The 20,336-nt window shown below is 35.7% G+C and overlaps 1 protein-coding gene across 1 annotated transcript in view; it reads left to right on the top strand.

Moving 5' to 3' along the window:
* The window catches only part of Scgdelta (Sarcoglycan delta), a 143,356-nt gene that overhangs the window by 32,763 nt on the left and 90,257 nt on the right, over positions 1–20,336 (top strand). The window lies entirely within an intron of this gene.

Genomic DNA, 20,336 nt, shown 5'->3' with positions numbered 1-20,336 from the left:
GGCAAAGTGAGTTTTGTGCTATAAATCGCCATTCTGTGCCGAGGGGCGAGACTTTAATGAGACGTTATTTCTGAAACATCTCAGACATTAATCATAATGTAGTTCGAGTCGTCTTCGCGAGATTTTGCCAGTAATACGTGACTAAATCGGGATGTATTCCGGTTCGATTTACCGATGCGATGCTCCGGGCGAATTAGGAAAATTCGACAAGTTCAATGGTTTCGCCTTCGTGACTAATCGCAGTAAAAATGAATGGTGGATGTCTGCAACAGATAAAACATTGATTCAATGATATAAATTTTTACAAGGCATCTTTCCTTCAAAGAGTTGACAAAAATGAAGGTTGTACTTCAATGATCAGTTCGGATATTCACACTAAAAGTTCTAGTAGATGCCTGATGAAATCACCTCGGCCCAAAAGAGATATCTTCTCAAAGACTATGAATGTAAATGTTCAGAAGATCCAATACTCGTAAAGACGTTTCCTGATAAACACTTTCCAAAGTTGCATGAAATTCTCTACCCTGCTCAGGAGCAAACAGAGCTTCAGCTGAAAATAACAACCACACAATTAAAAAAAAAAACATTTCATGTATTAACATTCATAGGTCGAATATTTTTATCGGAATTCATTACTCATTTTTGTAATAACTTCAGTGACGAATAAAGTTCTATTCTCTTCTATTCTATTCTACAGTTCTTTCCTGAAGATGAAGACTAAAGGGAAGACAACAAACCTGTAGTTGTTCTGAATAGTTTCTGCAGTGCTTCTCTACCAGGAAGTTGACCCCCATCCTTGCATATCTGCCTCAAAACATTAATGCTTTTACCAGTAGCAAGTATCTTCTTTGCTTGAGATATTGTTATGAAGGAAGCATGACCTGCCTCACATGGTATTCATCATGCCACAGTCTTTCAGCAGACGTTATTGTTTTAGATTCTCACTCGAATTGACTGCCGTGTTGGTGGGTGGTTCAAGCCCCAGTCTGAACGATCGATTTTCAATTGCTATCGTCCAATCTGTGTTAGGAATCAAACGTTAAAAGTTAATACCTTTCAGGTAATAGCATCGAAACGACTCATTAAAGCGTTATAAGAATTGTTCATATGAGAAAACTTCCCTATATACTGGGCCAAGGTTTTTGGACTATCTACTTGCTTGTATCGAAAGAACTAGAATCATTTCCGATTCAGAATAGTTTGTATTCAGTCTCAATATATACGGTCTCGTGGTTTTATCATGCTAATAACAAAGGTTTTCAAGGCGACAGCTTGCTGGCAATCATTGCTGAACCTTGATTTTCTACTAATAGATATATGTTTTCATGTGACCCAATATGATACTTCCACGACTTTTGTAAATCCTGCTGAAACCTGTATCGATAAGATCCTAGAAATAGTTTCTCTAAACTGGAAACGAACATATATTACCAAATCGTTATCCAGAGTCTATAAATTTCCCTTCAAAGTATATAATATCTTTGGAGTATCTCTGCGACGTGTGCCTACATCGAGATATATTCCGATTTGATGTACCGCAATAAATGTTCCATCAGTTATTGAATCGCACGTACAGGATCTGCTTACAGCGGCGATTCTCGACGAAAAACACATTTCCAGCGACTGCGATTGATCGGTAAGGAAAACAAAACCGAGGTTTTGTGCCGAAACTTATGACCCATATCCGCAGAGGGTTTGTGTATGAGGAATGTTGAGTTGGACGTCAGATTTATCTGAATACGTAATGAAGATTTGACTGATCGTGGGAAGGACTTGAGAGCAAAATAGCGAAGTGGATCTATCAACAGAAAAAGGAAGTTATTTGAGAAACCACGGGACCATTGGTTCATTTCAAAAAAGCAACGTATAAATATTAATTCTTTTGACAAACCCCCAAATTTCATATTCATTTACGCCTCTGCAATAAAGTTATGCAATAATTTCCATTGATGAGTTGAACCATAAAATGGATAACCCCAATACATCAACCATTCATTATGAAACATTTATGCAAAAGTGCAGAAAGTATCAATTCAATGCAAATGCACTATTTCAAACAAATTCAAAATCCTTTCTCCTGTCCTAACTCATGGCATTGTAACAATGAAATGACTGGAACAATAGATGGAAAATATAAATTACTTAGTTGATAAATTGAACTATAATAAATGAAAACAATGACCTGAATTATTGTTGAAACTACCAATCAATTTGGACGTCGAAACATAAATAGAATTAACCGAACATCGAGTGAGTTTGTACATTTGGAAAAAATAATTCAAATTTATCAATTCGTTCGTTTGGATTGGAGTGAAAAATGATTGCCAGATAATTGGTGTGTAATAATCAGTCAATAATTACATTTTTTTTGGTGTCATTCACACTGTTGATTGAAGGTACACAAATTAATCAAGGAATCTAATATGAAACCAATTTGAAATGAAAGGACTGTATCATTTATAAATTGAATAGGGACACTATATTATCATGGTTAGTTGAATATCATCCTGTCTTATTTAGCGAAGGAATATGTATACTTCAGGAACATTTTCGAATTTTCTAGTTTTGTCAAAATAATAATAATAATAATAATAATAAAAACATGTCTTTTGCATGTTTCTACAGGTATTTTTTCCACATCAGTGATCTATGGAACAGGATAGAAAATGTATGATCAGTCAATGATAACAATATTTGTTTCACTGTAATTTACACTATTGAAGAAAGGTACAGAAATTAAACAGGGAATTTTGTATAAAATTCATTTGAAATGAAATGACTGTATCATTGAATAATTTTGAATTAGACACTACATTATCATGAACAGCTGAATACGTTTCTGCCCTAAACAGTAGCGAAATAGCTGTCTAACGGTGGCTCTTAGTTTGAAATCAATATGGGAATGATTAAAAAGTACTTATCTATTTATTTTTTGCATTAACCTTTCTAGATTATATATATATACATACATACATACATATATATATATATATATATATATATATATATATATATATATATTTGTATATATATATATATATATATATTTGTATATATATATTTGTGTATATATATATATATATAATATATATATATATATATATATATATATATATATATATATATATATAAATAAATCAAAAGGAGGAAATTCGTGGACATGACACTCAAGAAATATGGAGGCAAACCGCGGACACGTGTTTCTGGCTATTGGCCTCATCAGCGCGGTGCAGCCAATTGCAAAGGTGGACAACAACTGGTTACCAAAAATGGAAAAAAAAAACATCACATATGCACGGTGTCACCAACAGGAGCCAACCGCACATTTGTGGTTTCAATGTCATATATATATATATATATATATATATATATATATATATATATATATATATATATATATATACATATATATATATATATGACATGATTGAGGTTACCACTTTCCTCTCATGCAGACCTACGACTAATGCCGCGCAGAGAGTTGAATTATAACCATCAGACACCTGTGCAACGTCTTCGATTTGGAAGATTCGTCGCAAGTTATTTCCCACTATGAAAAGCAGAAATTGATTTCATTTGGTCGATCCGACCAACCGATATACTAGTTTCGGGGTGTTTGCCCCATCATCAGTACCGGCCATGGTCTCTTCAAAACGGTGTGAACCGTCTGAGTATCACGACTAAACAAATATAATTCCAGCTAGTCATGAAATCTTTCTGCAGTTGATTCAGTGGGATGTTCACTGCACTACCTGCAGGCAAAGCCACGAAACAATTCCACAAGCATACTCTGGAGTGGGAGTAGGAATAATGATTAATATTCCGGAAAAGTGTATTATGACATGCTTGGGGTTGCCCCCTTCCTCTCATGCAGACCTACGGCTTTGTAGGTACGTGTGGCAGATACCTACGTTCTCATTCACAAAATGGTGCAAGCAGTGTTTTGTTCAGGTATCTTTCTCCTACAGGTACATTAGTAACCTATGGAACAAGATAAAAACGTATAGAATACTGGTTACAGCGTTCAGCGTTACTAGAGAAGAAAGAGAAAAATAAAAAATATGTGAACAGCCAGGAGCTGACTGAATTAAAAGACGTTGAAGTCACTGTGCCAAGAGAAGCAGAAATGGAAATCTTCCAATACCTATTGAGAAAAATGTAAACCATTGGATTACTTCCCAAATATTTTGTCAATCTGATATCTATGACACATGTGAATACCACAGAATTTAGAAATTCATCAAATGAATTCAACATCTGCATATAGAACATTGGAAATATTATGCGACCCAAATTGGATTGTTCATTTCACATTTCAATATTATTTTTGACATGTAAATGGTTTGGGAAATTGCAGAAAGAATGGGAACAAAATAACAGATAGAAAACTCAGAATTTCTCTACAGAAATGACTTTTGTTCAATGATCCTCTATTTCCTTTCCATGAAAAAGTTAATATTTTTGGCAATACCGCAACACCACTGTCATATCTTTCCACATCTTCCAGTTTCGGCAGTATAATTGAATCTCCTGCATATTATATGGAGACTTCTGTCTTAGCGAGGGTAACAAACGTTGCATGTCTCCATGATTTACTGGCTAACTTCCCGAAATCCATCATCCCATGACGGATAAATTTACTGAGAGAATCCCTAGAGATACGTATACACGTTCCGTCCATTGTCCTTGTACACTAGTTTAACTCTCACTACTGGCTGAAATCATTTGTAGTTCTGGTGGATGACAAATCCGCAAGCACACGAACTATTATACGGGATGTACACTCGTTTCAAGAGACAGAACTGTTGTACTTACTTCGAGCTTTCTGCGATCAACCATAACAACCAAAGTTACCATTCGATATACATTAAAATGAAATTACACACAGATATTGATAATTTCAGTCCGAATGAACTTCTGAGCAATGGTTCAAAGTTGAAGAAAATGCTGCATTGGCTTATGTGAGTTTGAGAACTGCGTCAACTCCAGACCCCAACAACATACTTCTTAGGCAAGGTGTACATTGCGACAGGACGGCACAGGACGATGTAATACCTAGCGAAAGCTATGTATGTAATATATATTCCAACTTCGGGATTTCTTCAATTCAGAATTTTTCAAACGCCGGATCTGTCTCTCATACAATGTAACATCATGGCAAGACCGAGAGAGTGTTATATAAACAAAATTCATCGGCGGTGCAAAGTCCGATATATTTGTTGCGAAGCTGAAAACCGCGCAGGATGAAGATATAGGCCCATCAATATTCCAGCCTAGAAATCGTGAGTTTTGTCAATTTGGCGAAGTAGGTTTTATAGTGACCTCTGTGGCACGTGGACGACTGTTGAGAAGAACAGTTTGAGAAGCGAGGGGAACGAAGCACCCGTGATTTTTTCTGGCTTTTTGAAAAGAGGGGGGACAGTGAGTTGGGGAAAATTTTGCGATAGTCACGAAGAGCACGTGGAGGCGTGCTCAGGAATGTCATTCCTCAGCCTACGAGGCTGAAGATAGTAGCCTAAATAGGGAAGTTATTTCGCCAAAGAGGCGTCATGTAAATGCTTGTTTTTTATATAATAACCGGTTGATATTGTCTGATATTTTGTTTGAGTTCACTTCCTATTTGCAAAAACGTTATATATTGTTGGGTTCCTAGTTTGGATTGTTTAGCTAGAGTTCAGATTACAATTGAAAAGAAAGCAAATTTAACGTTATACACCACTCTCCCTAAAGTAAAAGGAAAACTGAAAATATTTTGTACTGAGTTGGTGCATTTGTAATTGTTCAAGAGGTTAAAATAATAGTAAATAGCACAGTCAAATTGGCGACATTTTCTTAGTTCTATTTTATTTCATTTTATGAAATTTAACATTTCTTTATAAAATTTCACACGCTATTTTTTTTTTTGTTTATCGATGGAGTCGTTGTTTTACTCATTATACTTCATATTTCAAAGCTTGGACTTTCATTTTCTCTTGAACTGAGAAAAATACCATCATCGTAGAGTAAAATGAAGTTGGGAAAATAAAAAAAATAGACACTTCTGAGTCAAAATATTGAGTAGAGTAAGTGAAAAGTATATTAACTAAGACTAAAATCGAGTTAGAGCATATTCGGCATCGTTCTGGAATCATATAATGAGAGAGAACTATAAGTATGTATGCCAAAGAATCAGGTTTCAAAAAGACCTCCTTTTCCTGCAGGAGGTCAAATTCAAGCCTCTTTCGGAATTGCCTAGCATCTAAAATTTGATGTGGAGAAATCTGCAGCTGCTAAAATCAATTTGAAAAGAATAAATAAACCATAGAGGAACATTCATTACACTGGTAATACCTTAGTGGGATTTTGAGAGGAATATTTGTTGTACGTTATTACAAAGGGAACACACCGCGACGGGAACATGCCGTGAGATTAACGTGTGAATAACAATTTTCCTAATTTCTCTGAAAATTGCAGATTAATTCTCAATCATCATACTGATAACGATCGCTATGGTGAATAGGAAACGAAAAAATCATCAGTCAATCACAAATTCCTTCAAGAAATCTTACAGCATCCTTCCGTTCCTAGCATCTGCGGCTTGCTAAAACTTACCAAGGCCATCAAAAGTTCCTGTTGGAATCCACGCATATACAATTTATTTACAATACCCCCGGGTGGGGTGCATTTAAATTCACATCATTTTGAATTGTGTATATGTTGGAAAAGTGGGCGAAAGAAAAGCCATCCATTCCAGAATACAGAAGTATCCCTTTTCTCTGGAGGACGCGATCAGAAGAATTGTTTTGTAGTCGTGAATTCATGGCGCCATATTTCAAAAGTTCTTGAGTTTTATTTCATTGTCAAAAGTCAAACGGCAGCGACTGGGAGAAATATTTAATTTCAAACTTTATTAAGGTGAGTGTTGAGGGAGTTCATGGTTGAATTGTTGGTATTTTAATTCTCTTTATCGTCCCTGAAGAGAGGAGAAATATAGTTGATTATTCTTTCTCTAGGAGTATGAGATTTCTCCTCATCGAAGATGCAAGGGTTGCAGAAAATTATTTTCTTCTCGCTTCAGCCTTCGCGGAGTTGGAAAATTTTGAGAGAGATATTCAGTTGTTCCATAATGTGACGAATGAGTTCGTGAAAAAAATTCATTATTGCCTAAGAAGTCAATGGTGGACATTTCAAACATTCATTAAAATGAACTGAAGTGAGTTTTGTAAAGATTTCCTCACGAAATTATAATGTAACGTAGCCGTGGTCTGCAAGTTTTTATACTTGACTTTCCGTCAGCTAACTTGCTGCGAAGCCCAAACTGAAAATTATTTTGGTACGTTTGTATGTATAATAAAATTATGTATCAGATGCCCGACAGCTCTTATACCTTATTGATCAGACTCTCCATCAATTATTGGAAAAATATTTTGTATTTTAAAGTGCCGGTACCCATATCTTCATGTTCATGTTCATCAAACATATATCAATCACCTCCTGAGAAAATGTTTATTCAATTCCACAATAATATTAGAAATGGAAAAGTCATTCCTATTTCTCGAAAACATAATATCCTTCGACAAAAGCCGTACAACCAGCATTCAAAATACACTCCTGCGTTCTCTATTAACGGGATATTGAAATCAGGAAATACCTTCACAAAAAGTTTATGAAAACTCAATACGCTACGCAAAAAATTGAAAAACTTTTTAGGTATCGTCCAGCGTGTGGGTCGCACGATTGATTTTTCGTGAAAGAGTTGTTCGCTGAATATTTTTGTGAAGTAGGTATGATGACAACTACCCTTGCGCTTTCTAATTCGGAAATGTTTGCCCATAAACACTTGTTCATTTGGTCGATTTTCTGTAGTGTTCAGTATGTATTCGAATCCATACATTTGAGCTATGTTGATGTGGGTTCAATACAAGCAATACAAGCTTTACTATGAGCAATCATTGGGTAAGGAAGGTTTTGACTTTCCACTTCTTCATTTATATACGAGAAAATGTGAGAATCTTCCAAAGGAAAACAGGAAGCAGTAGATGAACAAAGAGAGTTCTGTGACAGACAGTGGCTTATCAGCGATATCACAAACTACAGGCAATTTTAATTTTATGTAACTTTTCTAAACTCTTCGAGATATTATGTGTGCAAAATGTTATGTACTCCCATATTCAAAAAATTATTTCTCCTACTCAGCATGGTTTCGTACAACAAAGATGTTGTATGACAGATCTTGCATGTTCAAATCAATATCCCTGTATGTATCAGGACAAGCAAATTGATAAAATTGTGACTCTCTAACCAACTGCTTACTCTAATTGAATTCATATCTAGTTAACAGAAAACAATTCGTCGAATATGAATCTTTCTAATCGGCTCAGTACCTAGTAACATCTGGGGTATCACAAGGTTCTAATCTTGGACCTCTTTTATTTTTAATTTTTATTAATGATTTGGAAACATCTTTGAATATTCCTAGCCTACTATTTGCAGACGACCTGAAACTATATTATAAAATCGACGACATTGCTGACTGCTAACGTGTACAACATGAATTAGATGTTATCAAACTTTGGTGTAATGATAATCGTCTACAACTGGACGTATCCAAATGTAAAATAATATCATTTACATTAAAAATGGAACTTCAATGTACGATTATTCAATCAACAATACTACAATCAACTGTACACGAGATGAAAGATCTTGGTATAATAGTCTAGTTCACATGTACTTTTTTTTGTACCATTTTTCAGCCCTGTCTAAAAATTACGACCAAGGTGTCATTCGATTCGAATTTTTGCCTAGAAAGTTGAAGGAAAGGTCCGAAAACGCGCCGATAAAAATTACAAAAGTTATAAACAATTAGGTGAAAAAAAATGGCGCTTTAGTTTTTTCTTAATATCTCGAAAAAAAATTCAAAATTTTGGAAATTTGAAAAAAGATTTGGAAAGATCAATGAATTTGCGTAAAAAAAGTCCCGACTCCCGAAACTGTATCTCGATTATTTATAATTTTTACAGAGCCTCGAAAATAGAGCCAAAAGCGGGTAGTCTGGCTTCCGTGCGCCTTTCGTCACTCTGACACAAAAACGAAAAAAATTATTTAAACATATCAAATGTAAATATTAGGGAATGAAAAAATTCATGTAATGTTGGGATACATCAATGAACAATAATCTGCAGTCAAAAAATTTTTATCCCAATTTTAACGTTAATTATAAATTTGTTAATTATTAACTTTTTCTAAATTGAAAGGTAATATAAAAATCCCTATAATTATTAAACTAAAACCCTGGCATTTTTTTCCTTTGGTGAAGTTATCCATAACAGGCAAAAAAATAGATTACCGTTGCCAAAATGAAGAAATTATTATTTTTCATTTTTTTATTAACAATTGAAAATTATAATTTTATAAAAAATACATTACAATTTTTTTTATTTTTTATTGTTTCAATGTCTCATGGCTAAAAACTAATTAATTATATATTTTTTTAATTTTTTTCAGCTATTGTTGATGATTTTGTTATAAACAAGTACATTGTTTATAAGCAATGCGAAATTTCATTTTTGCATTATGTTAATTGAAAAAACATTATTTTTAGAAAAAAAATGGTTCTTTAAAAAAATTTCTTTGTTGCTAAAAAATGCGTTTGTTAATTAACAATCGTTTTTTGCAACTAAATATTAAAAGTAAGAAACCGTCATAAATTCTATTGTTCTTTGAGGTTTTGAAAAACCTTTTTTTTTATTCTTTGTTTAATTGTTTATTTGAAAAAAAATGTTATAAATACATTATTTTTATTTTATTTTTTTTAATACTTTGTTCTATAATAAAACTAACTATGTGTTTTTTTTCAATATCACAATATTAAAAGTTTTATAAAAAATAGAATGAAAAAAAAATACATAGTTACTTTTATTATAGAACAAAGTATTGAAAAAAAAATTGCTTATAAACAATGTAATTGTTTATAATAAATTTATTAAACATATTGAAACAATTGAAAATAAAAAAAATTTTCAATATATTTTTTATAAAAATATAATTTTCAATTGTTAATAAAGAAATAGAAAATAATAATTTCTTCATTTTGGCAACGGTAATCTATTTTTTTTGCCTATCAAGGATAACTTCATTGAAGGAAAAAAATGCCAGGGTTTTAGTTTAATAATTATAGAGATTTTTATATCAACTTTCAATTCAGAAAAAGTTATTTAAAACAAATTTATAATTAACGTTGAAATTGAGATAAAAATTTTTTGACTGCGGATTATTGTTTATTGATGTATCCCAACATTACATGAATCTTTTCATTCCCTAATATTTACATTTGATATGATTAAATAATTTTTTTCGTTTTTATGTCAGAGTGACGAAAGGCGCGCGGAAGCCAGACTACCCGCTTTTGGCTCTATTTTCAGGGTTCTGTACAAATTATAAATAATCGAGATACAGTTTCGGGAGTCGGGACTTTTTTTACGCAAATCCATTGATCTTTTCAAATCTTTTTTTAAATTTCCAAAATTTTGAAAATTTTCCGAGATATTGAGAAAAAACTGAAGCCCCCTTTTTTTTCACCTAATTGTTTATCCTAATTTTTATCGGCGCGTTTTCGGACCTTTCCTTGAACTTTCTAGGCAAAAATACGGATCGAATGACACCTTGGTCGTAATTTTTGGACAGGACTGAAAAATGTCACCAAAAAGAGCTAAATCGAGTACATGTGAACCAGACTATATTTAAATGTAAATTAACATTTACAACACATATAAGGAGTATTACTGCTGATGCAAGTGGAATGCTTCGATTCATTTACAGAAATGGCAAAAACTTCAAATGTATTATTGCCACCTTAAAATTGCTATATTTTGCGTATGCTAGATCTAAGTTAGAGTATGGCTCTGTGTTATGGAATCCAGTTTACGACTACCAAAAAACATCAATTGAGAGCGTGCAGAGAAAGTTCCTAAAATAAATATGCCTAAAAATTTATGGACAATACCCCACGAGAAGCATCGATCATAACATTTTGTTGACACGATTTGATATGACATCTTTGGAAAATAGGAGACTTATCCTTGGTATGAAATTCCTACATAAATTACTTAACAACAATAATGACAGTATGGTTCTTTTACCAGAGATCAATTTGTTAGTACCCAGAAGTGGAGGTCGACACAATCTGAAATTCTATTGCGAAGCATCACGCACAAATGTTATGCTACGATCATAATTGAATTTTATGTGCAGTAGTTTCAATAAAATCTGTGAACATTGCGATAATCATTTCGACTCTCTGAATGCTTTGGTATCATGTATCCACAATCACTTTTAATAATACCATAAATAACATTTGTGTCAGTACTGCTACATTGCATGATTTGCAACTTTTTGTTTTATATTTTATATATACCTACTTTGTTTTAGCATCTACTTTTATACATTTCTATATTCCATTAGTTTCAATATTCATTTCATATATACTCTGTAATAATAGCATTTCTTGTTACTGGGTACTCCTGTTGGAAATAAATCGCTTTTTTGTATCAGTCGGCTATGTTATCCCTCTGGTTGGGGGCAAGTCGTGTTTTCAAACAGAATCTTGTGGTTTCCTTCACTAGGAGCATGCTCCACCACAGCCGACTTATTCGTTTGGCCAAGTCTGTAGTTTCTTTTATGGTCCTTCGGCCTTGTTCCCATAGATCTTTCGGTGGTTCCGATGTATACCTTCCAACAAGTGCACGATATTCGATATACCACTGCTGCTAGTAGTGGGTCCATTTCGTCTTCAGTAGACCTTAGGCTTTGTTATAGGTATCTTCTTGGTGGGTTCCAAAACCCTTTTGATGTGGTGTCTCTTCAAGAGTTTTTTAATTCTGTCTGTAACCTCAGGGATATATGGTAGTGCTCCCAAATGACAGACCTTTCATGGGTATCCATTGGACGTTTATTCAATGTCCATAACCATTGGGACCAATTGGGTTTTTTCATGGATATTGAATGGATATGGATATGTTGACTGGGGTATATTGTTAACTATCAATTGTTAATTTGAAAAAGTGTAGTCGTCCTCGATACATCCTCCTGAATGCGAGCACAAATATTATAAATCTCTGCAAATTGTAATCGCGTGCATCCAAATTCCCTCCGGTTACAACCGAATTATGTTGGCGACAATTAAAAAAACTGTTTTTCATCGAAACAACGAGAGAGAACCCGGCAGTGGAGGGATGTAACTCATCGTTAAAAAGGGTCGAGTATCCGCGAGTGGCCCAGATTGCATTCAGCAAATTACAATATAATCAAATTAACTTTTAGCGGACTAATTTACAACCCAGCATACTTGTAATTTTATTTATACTTACGTGTGCTGTGGAGGCGCGAATCGTGTATAATTTCCCCCAAGATCGCTTAACATAAAATTACACTTTCCACTGAGTGTGCGGCAGATGAAAGTTCCTGATAGTTGTTTTTGTGCTCTCAGGTAGGGTTTTAACGGCGGAGATGTTCTTTCTGGATCAGATTTCACGTGAATATTGTTACTTTCATATTTCTTGATGGGATTACACTTTGTTTTGTGGTTTTCGCGGGTGTTTTCGCATAGAAAACTGGTGTTATTACTATTGGTGTCAGAATTGGGATAGGAGTCATTTGTATATACTTTTGAGAGTAGGAGCATTAACTCGGTTCTCTGTGAACAGGACAAATACATAGTTTGGGTGGAGTTCTAGAACAAGGAACATACCGAAAAGAAACACAAGTTTTAGCTTTTATTTCTCCATCTTCATACAAAAGTTAAGGGAAACTTCAAAGGTGAAGAAGAGAGCAATTAAATTCAGGATGATCTATCGTAAAAAGATTCGTCAATAATGCATAATAGTATTTTATTCAATGAGCGAGAAAGTGGCCATTACTCGTGAAATTTGTCGTAAATCATTCTTGGCAAATAGAATACTATACTTTTTATGACTCATTACAGAAATACTTCATTAAACTTTTCTTGACGCGCGTTTTACCACCGAAGTTGTCGTCTTTAAGAGACGAAGAAAAATAATAGCTAACTCTACAAGTTTCAGAGTCAGCAAACTAATTCTGAATTCTAGAAGCTCAGAGGTTAGTAATTGGTTGGTAAGCGCGCGTCGAAATAAGTATTGAAGTTCTGGTGACTGGGAGAAGTGCTCGTTTCTGGTTCCATTTCCACCTTCAACAAATTATCCTTAGCAATTCACATTGATATGTGTCTGCATTTATTCATACACTGAGGTTGAGTTAGTTTAAAGATACTACTATATTTGTATATTTCGTTTCTTCATAGGAATTACCCGTACACATGAACCAAATTTTATCCAAATTTGAAAACGGTGAAAAATTGATCAGTATTCTATTTGATTTGTTACGTGCAGTTGATACCATCAACCATCAACTTCTCCTCGATGAACTTTATGATATTGGAGTTCGGGGCCAAATTCTAAAATGTATTGAGATCACAATCTGTCAAGGTAAGGTTCAAATCGGGAATATATTATTCTGAAAATCGTAACATCTTAACAGGTGTTTCACATGGTAGTGTCCTGGGTCCTACTCTCTTTCATGGAACTCACAGACAGAATCTCAACGACAAATGTCAGCACGAATACTAAATTGTTCTCATTCAACATAAAAAACATATACTCCAACATACCAGTCAACGAGAGTATAAAAGTCATATCAGGTAAACTAAAATAGCAAAACCTACTTATGATACATCGTTTGGAACCTTTGGTGTAGTAATGAATGCTACTGGAGTTTTTTCCCAACACCAAATCGTTATTTTTAACACCTCGACACGTGTTTCGATCACCAAGTGATCATCTTCAAAGAAGAAGATTGAAACTGACAGGTACGACGAGCACAAAAAGGCATACATAAACCCAATCATATATAAAGCAAACCTCGCAACACACGCCATACAAAACAAACCTAATTTCCCCCCCTCCCCCTACTGGAGAACATAAAACTCATAAAACAGGTCTATGAGGGAAACCGTATGGACATCTGGGAAAACTTAGACATTCATAAATTCAACAGTCATAATTCACTTATCGAGGAACAAATTTAAATCAAAACACAAGACCTAACATTTCATACAACACAATACACACTCCTAGTAACAGTAAACCTAGAGTACCTGCAGTACCTGCACTAAGGCATTTGGACCGCATAAAAGGCAAACAAGAGGATGACACGTTCAGTTTGGGTAGAGCTTTGATGATGATATCACGACCAGCTGTCGAAAGCGCTGGCATATAATAAATAGGAGTTATGAAGCTTCAAATTAGTTGCATCATTCATATATATATATTTATATACATCTGTATCTGTAGAGTAGGGAGGGTGAGTGTAAGCCCACATGTGACCCATTGAACATCCTCCCGAGAAGTTGTCCTCCTAGGTCATCGTCCATCCTGTCCTTTCCAGGAAGATGAACTGGTCACTAGGAGACATCTGCTTTATATCGCAGGTATATTCCAAGACTCGCCGAACACAAACTCTCTTATTGACGATAACTCCGGGCACTCGCATAGGACATGCCTGACAGTCTCATCATCCTGTTCATACATCCTGCATAGAGGTGTGTCCACTAGCCCCATATTATGGAGATGTTTCCTTAGTTGACAGTGGCCAGTCAGAAATCCTACTGTGAGGCGTAGATTTTTCCTGGTCATCGCCAGATATTTCTTCGGCGCCAGCTTCCTAGGGTCGCCTAGGGTGATCCTGGCGAGATTACATCCTTTGATTCCATCCCATCTCTTTGAGGATTGAGCATGGGTGTAACATTTGACTAGTTCCGCAATTGTCGAAGTCATCGGGCCGTGGGTGCCACTGGGTCCTGAAATTCTTTGTGCAGCCGCTTCCTTGGCCAAAGAGTCGGCAATGCGATTACCTTTACTCCTGTCGTGCCCTTTAAGCCACGAGGCTTTGGCTAAATCTTGGTGGCACTCTAGTACTAGCCTTGAGGTAACACGCTGTCTGTTCAAGGCTAATAGTGCTTGTCTGCTATCAATGCAGATTGTTATGTTTTTGCCAGAAATTCATTCCTTGGTTATTTCTTTTGTGGCGATTGAGATACCAGCCAGTTCTGTTTGGACCACGCTGGTATTTCTTCCCATTCCCCACTCAATCCTTAGGCTTAGTGACTTTTGGTTTTTGAGCCGTTTGTATAAATCCCTATTGCTTTGTAGCATCTGACTCTGTGTTCTGCTCAATTTGTATTTTGTAGGGTTTATTAAACACAAACCTGGGTTCAATTGCATCACTTGTTGCCTGCAGCAGAGGTTGCGCAGTAAGCGCTTCCCGCCATAGGCCCAGACTCAATTGACCCATTTGTACTTCGAGGTTGACACCAGCCGTGCGCAATCGTACCATGGTGATTAACGCAACCTCCTTAACGCACAGATCCAGAGGGGTCAGACCCGTGATCAATTCAATTGCCGCGGTTGGTGTTGTTCTCATGGCTCCTGTGATATTTAAACAAGCCAGTCGCTGTATTTGATATAATTTTTGGATGGCCGTTGCTTGTAGAACTTTCGGTTCCCATGCAATGGCTCCACACGATAAAATAGGTCTTATTATTGCAGTGTAGATCCAGGTGACCACAGTGGGTGAAAGACCCCCATGCGAGTCCCATTGTCCTCCGACACTGCTCATAAGCCACGTATTCTCTTTTTGCTCTACTCTGTAAATGAGAGTTCCATGTTAGCTCCTTGTCGAGGATAGTACCAAGGTATTTCACCTCTTCAGAGAAGTTTAGTTTGCTTTTGAAGATTTCGGGAGGTTTCAAGCCCGTTAAACTTTTTTTCCTGGTGAAAAGCACCATCACAGTCTTCTTGGGATTGATCGACAGTGAGTGTTCCTTACACCATGTTTCTATTAATTTGAGCCCATCCTACGCTCTATCGCACAGTGTGTTTACAAATTTGCCGGTCTGCAAGATAACTATGTCATCTGCGTATGCAATTGTGTAGAATCCATTTTTATTAAGGTGATTAATTAGGGTATGCAGAACTATGTTCCAGAGGAGGGGTGATAAGACCCCTCCCTGTGGATATTCCCTCATGACCAGTCCATTCACTGTGATGTTTTCTACATCAATACTTATTGCTCTACTAGAGAGCATCTGGAGTATCCATTCTCCTACTACCAGGGGTACATTCCTGGAGTGTAGTTGCTGGGTAATTGTTGGAAACGCTCCCTCGATATCTATGGATATCGAGGGAGCAGGGTGGATTGTTTGTTGTTGAATGATCTCTCGATTCTGCCAACCACATGGTGAAGGGCCGAATCAGTAGACCTTCCCGGGGTATATGCATGCTGATTTGGATGAAGTGGGTTGTTAACAAGTACTTCATCTCTTATGTACCGCTCACATAGCCTCTCCATGGTTTTTAAGAAAAACGATGTGAGACTAATTGGTCGGAATGCTTTTGGTAGGGTGTAGTCCATCCTACCTGGTTTGGGTATAAATACTACTCTTACTTCTCTCCACTCACTGGGAATATACCTCAGAACTAGAGAGGCTTTGAATATTCCAACCAGGTGCGGCATAAGAGTGTCTAATCCCCACTGAAGTAGGGTTGGTGTTATACCGTCAGGTCCTGGTGACATGAAGGGGGAAAAGCCCGATATGGCCCATCTTATTTTGTCCTCATCAATTTCTGTACTAGCATATTGCCAGTCGTATTGTGAGGGTGTTGTTGGTACATCCGTCCAGTTCGTCGTCCCAGGAGAGACAGAACCTGGGAAATGAGTTTCTATAAGAATCTCAGCACTCTCCTGGAGGTTTTTTTTTTTAGTTATAAATCCTTTATTTAGCAATGAAACTGCTAATAGGAGGTTGGCGGCTTTGTCACCATTTTCCTTCGTCAGGATGTCGATACTGTTATGGTGGTCATTTGAGAGTGCCTTCTGTAGCCTAGAAGCTAGTGGGAAGTCTTCGACTGCTTCACAATAGGCTCTCCAGGCTTCTCTTTGCTTCTCTTTGCTTCTTTTTACATGTATATTCAGTATTTCATCACTTGATATTTTTCAACTCCAATCTTCACTTGTGTTTGTGACGATTTCCATGCTTGTAAAAAAGTCTCAGGAAAAATAAAGTATTGTATTGTATACGTGTTCTTTCGCTTTCAGAAAATACTATTTTCATCACTGGTAAAACAATACTCTGTTCTTCCCTCTTTCTCTACATTCCTCTACGAAAAATCTACACGGCATTTTCCAGAACGCTGCTTCCGGGCATTTATCGAAACATCGAAGCTATCCATGAACGAAACAATGTAACAATAAACGACTATCATCCGGACGGCGTACTTAAAATAACTTTATGCCGACATCCGGCTAATGAAACCCTCAAGAAGCTCGAGGCGAGCCGATAATTAGCCAACAAACCGCCGCTGGTGCGTCCAATCGAATTACTTACTCTACTTAACAGCCGCGTAATCTCGGTGCTCAAGCCGACGCCGACGGCGGATGAAGACGTCGCGACGCTCGCTGCCACCGAAGATAGTTACCAGTTGGGGTACAGTCTCGAAGGAAACACAACTATTCAACTTATCACGACCTGAACAACTACTTTACTGCTTCAAAGGTATTATCTGGGTTTGTAAGCAGCTGTCTACTTGACGTTTCGTCTACTACCGCGGTTGACATTATCATGAGTTGTATTTCTACAGTGCATTTCTTTAATGTCCCTCCCCTTTTATTTTTTGAAAGGGTCAACTTAAAAAATTGAAATTTGGGATAATGAAATTAATGCATGTATACTTTATTTTGAAGTGGAATTGACAAATGAAACTTTCAAGATGGCGACTGGGCGACATCTAGGAAAAAAATAAATGGAAAGGGGGAGTCTTGTGACACATCGTTTCAAATCTCCTGATGAATACTTCACAATCCTAGAATATGAAGTCAATATCTTCACCTACTACAAAATGGCGGAACATTTAATAATTTTCTGAAATATTCCTTTTTATCTGCCATATGGCAATTCCAACAACCCGATAAGGTTTGTTAAGTTATTTTTTGTTCATAAAAACAACAAAAATGTCAGTACGACAATGAGCATCATTGTTCAGTTGGAATATTCTCATTTAGTTTTCGGTTTTACTAGTAGAAAAGTACCACGTCAACGGATTCACGTCCATTGGAAGAAAAAATTGAAGCGATTTTCAGTTACGGTGCGACGCGTACCTTTCACGAGACTGAAAGGATTTTCAATGAACGTTTTCCGAATCGTCCTATCTGTAGAAAATATTTGACGGAAACCATTGCAAGGCATCCTACCTATCTCCACAATGTTTGTTTTAGTGACGAATGTCCATTTTTCCACACGGAAATGTTCACAGACAAAATTGCCGTTATTGGGGTGAGTGGACCCAGGGCCGTATCGAAAAAAAATACCAGGGGGGAGGGAATCCAAATTTTCCCAACCACACCAGCAAAATTTCCCAACTTTCGAAAAAATGAAAGCCGAGGGATCAGTTACTACTATAATATATTGATTTTCTTACCTAGCTATCCAAAGATTGTCTGAATGCTTATGTCCGTTAGGGTATGGGCAAACAAAATTATATTTTGGTAATTATAAAAATAATAATGGGAATTATTCTACTTTGGACCAAGATCCTTGGTATTCCACCATATCCACCATGTATAGGAATATTCAATACAAATGAAAGGACACAACACTTGAATAATATTGTGCTTATTGTTTTCTACTATTATTTTTTCTATTTTCACGGACCGAAATTCTTCTCCGAGTCGAAAAAACAGCAAAAAGTTGGGAATTTTGTAAAATTGTCACTTCAAAATTTGTGGACTGTTTAGGACTGTTCTCTTACTTGGGAGAAATTAAACTTTTTTGAAGTTTTCAAACAACTCAGATTTTCAAAGTATGGGATCTCCAAGTTATGCTTGTTGGGAAATCCCAACCGTCTCCCGGTCTTTTACCATTTCCTTTTACCTCTCCCTCTTTTTTCTCTCACTTTAATTTTTTTATTATCATTCATTTTTTTACTATTATTTATTTTCTATCTTCACGGCCCAAAATTTACCAACTTTTTCACAACTTTTTCCCAAGTCGAAAAAGCAGTGGGGAAGGCTCCCCCCGTCCCCCCCAAGGCGACGGCCCTGCTCAAACCTATCAAACGTTATGAAAAAATCAGACATACTGTTCATTGAATGTATACATGTCGAAATGCAACTGAAAAGGATTATCACTGAAAATGAGAACTATGAGAGATTTTTAGGGCGTATCATAGGACAGTATTTTGAGAAAAAATGAGTAACAAATTTTTTAAATATCTTGCATTCTGAAAAGATACCTAGTGTATGTGTATTTATCAAATCATAGTTTTGGTATTCGTTCAGTAGAAGTAATTGTTATGAATAACATTACTACTCAACCATGTTCTCTCAAAACAAATAGTGTTTGTATGTTTTTTCATTTAGTTGCTGTTTTACAGCAGAATAAATCATTTCCTGACAACTATAACAAAATCAATTGGAAAAGCACTGTTGAGGAATACAATCAACAAACAATATTTGTTTTACTTCGCAGCTGCAAATGTAAACAGAATGATTTTATAACTTCGGAAATCATGTAACTTTTATTTATAACAAATGTTATCCGTTTGCAACTATGCACTAAAAATGATGAATTAGAATGAAAATTTGATTATTTGATTGAAAATTCATGTACGAAAGATTATAAACTGTCAGAAATATGAAGATGTGTTTGATGAGCAGTATTATTTTCAGCCAGCGGAGTAATTGATAGTTTTCAAGTGGCTCTTCCATAGGCGTACATAGTTAAGTTAAAATAGGTTAGTCGTTTCAAACATTCAATATTGCTGTATGAGCTGATGCAATAAATCTCAAAAGAATTTCTATAGTTTTATGTATACGGTGAAAAACAAACATATGAAGCGCTCTCGTCAATAATCAAACACCGGAAATGGTTTTTACTCGTGAGTTTTGAATAAAATTTTCAGTGACACTTTTTGGTGTACATACTGAGAGGCATATCTGGGATATTTTTCAATTTTTGCTGAAAATTAATTATTATTTTTTTCCTAATTATACATACTTGAAATATTCCTGTTTCGAACACTAATAAACCTGATGCAATTCTCTGCAGTAGGACTATTGCTTCATCGTTGATTTTGAAAATTTGAAGAGGCAACTTCTAGCTGAATTTTCTTTCAATTGATAATTTGTCAAATATGAGGTAACATCAATAAAGAAATTATTGATGCAAACAACAGAATGTTGTCTGTGACTTCTGAACAACATGTTGTTCGTTCAGAGTTAAATGCAAA

This window comes from Leptinotarsa decemlineata, unplaced genomic scaffold (genome assembly GCF_025532065.1).
Source record: "Leptinotarsa decemlineata unplaced genomic scaffold, Ldec_3_MD MMD2_tig00001621_RagTag_RagTag, whole genome shotgun sequence".
Taxonomy (NCBI): domain Eukaryota; kingdom Metazoa; phylum Arthropoda; class Insecta; order Coleoptera; family Chrysomelidae; genus Leptinotarsa; species Leptinotarsa decemlineata.
This window is presented reverse-complemented; position numbering and strand designations above follow the sequence as displayed.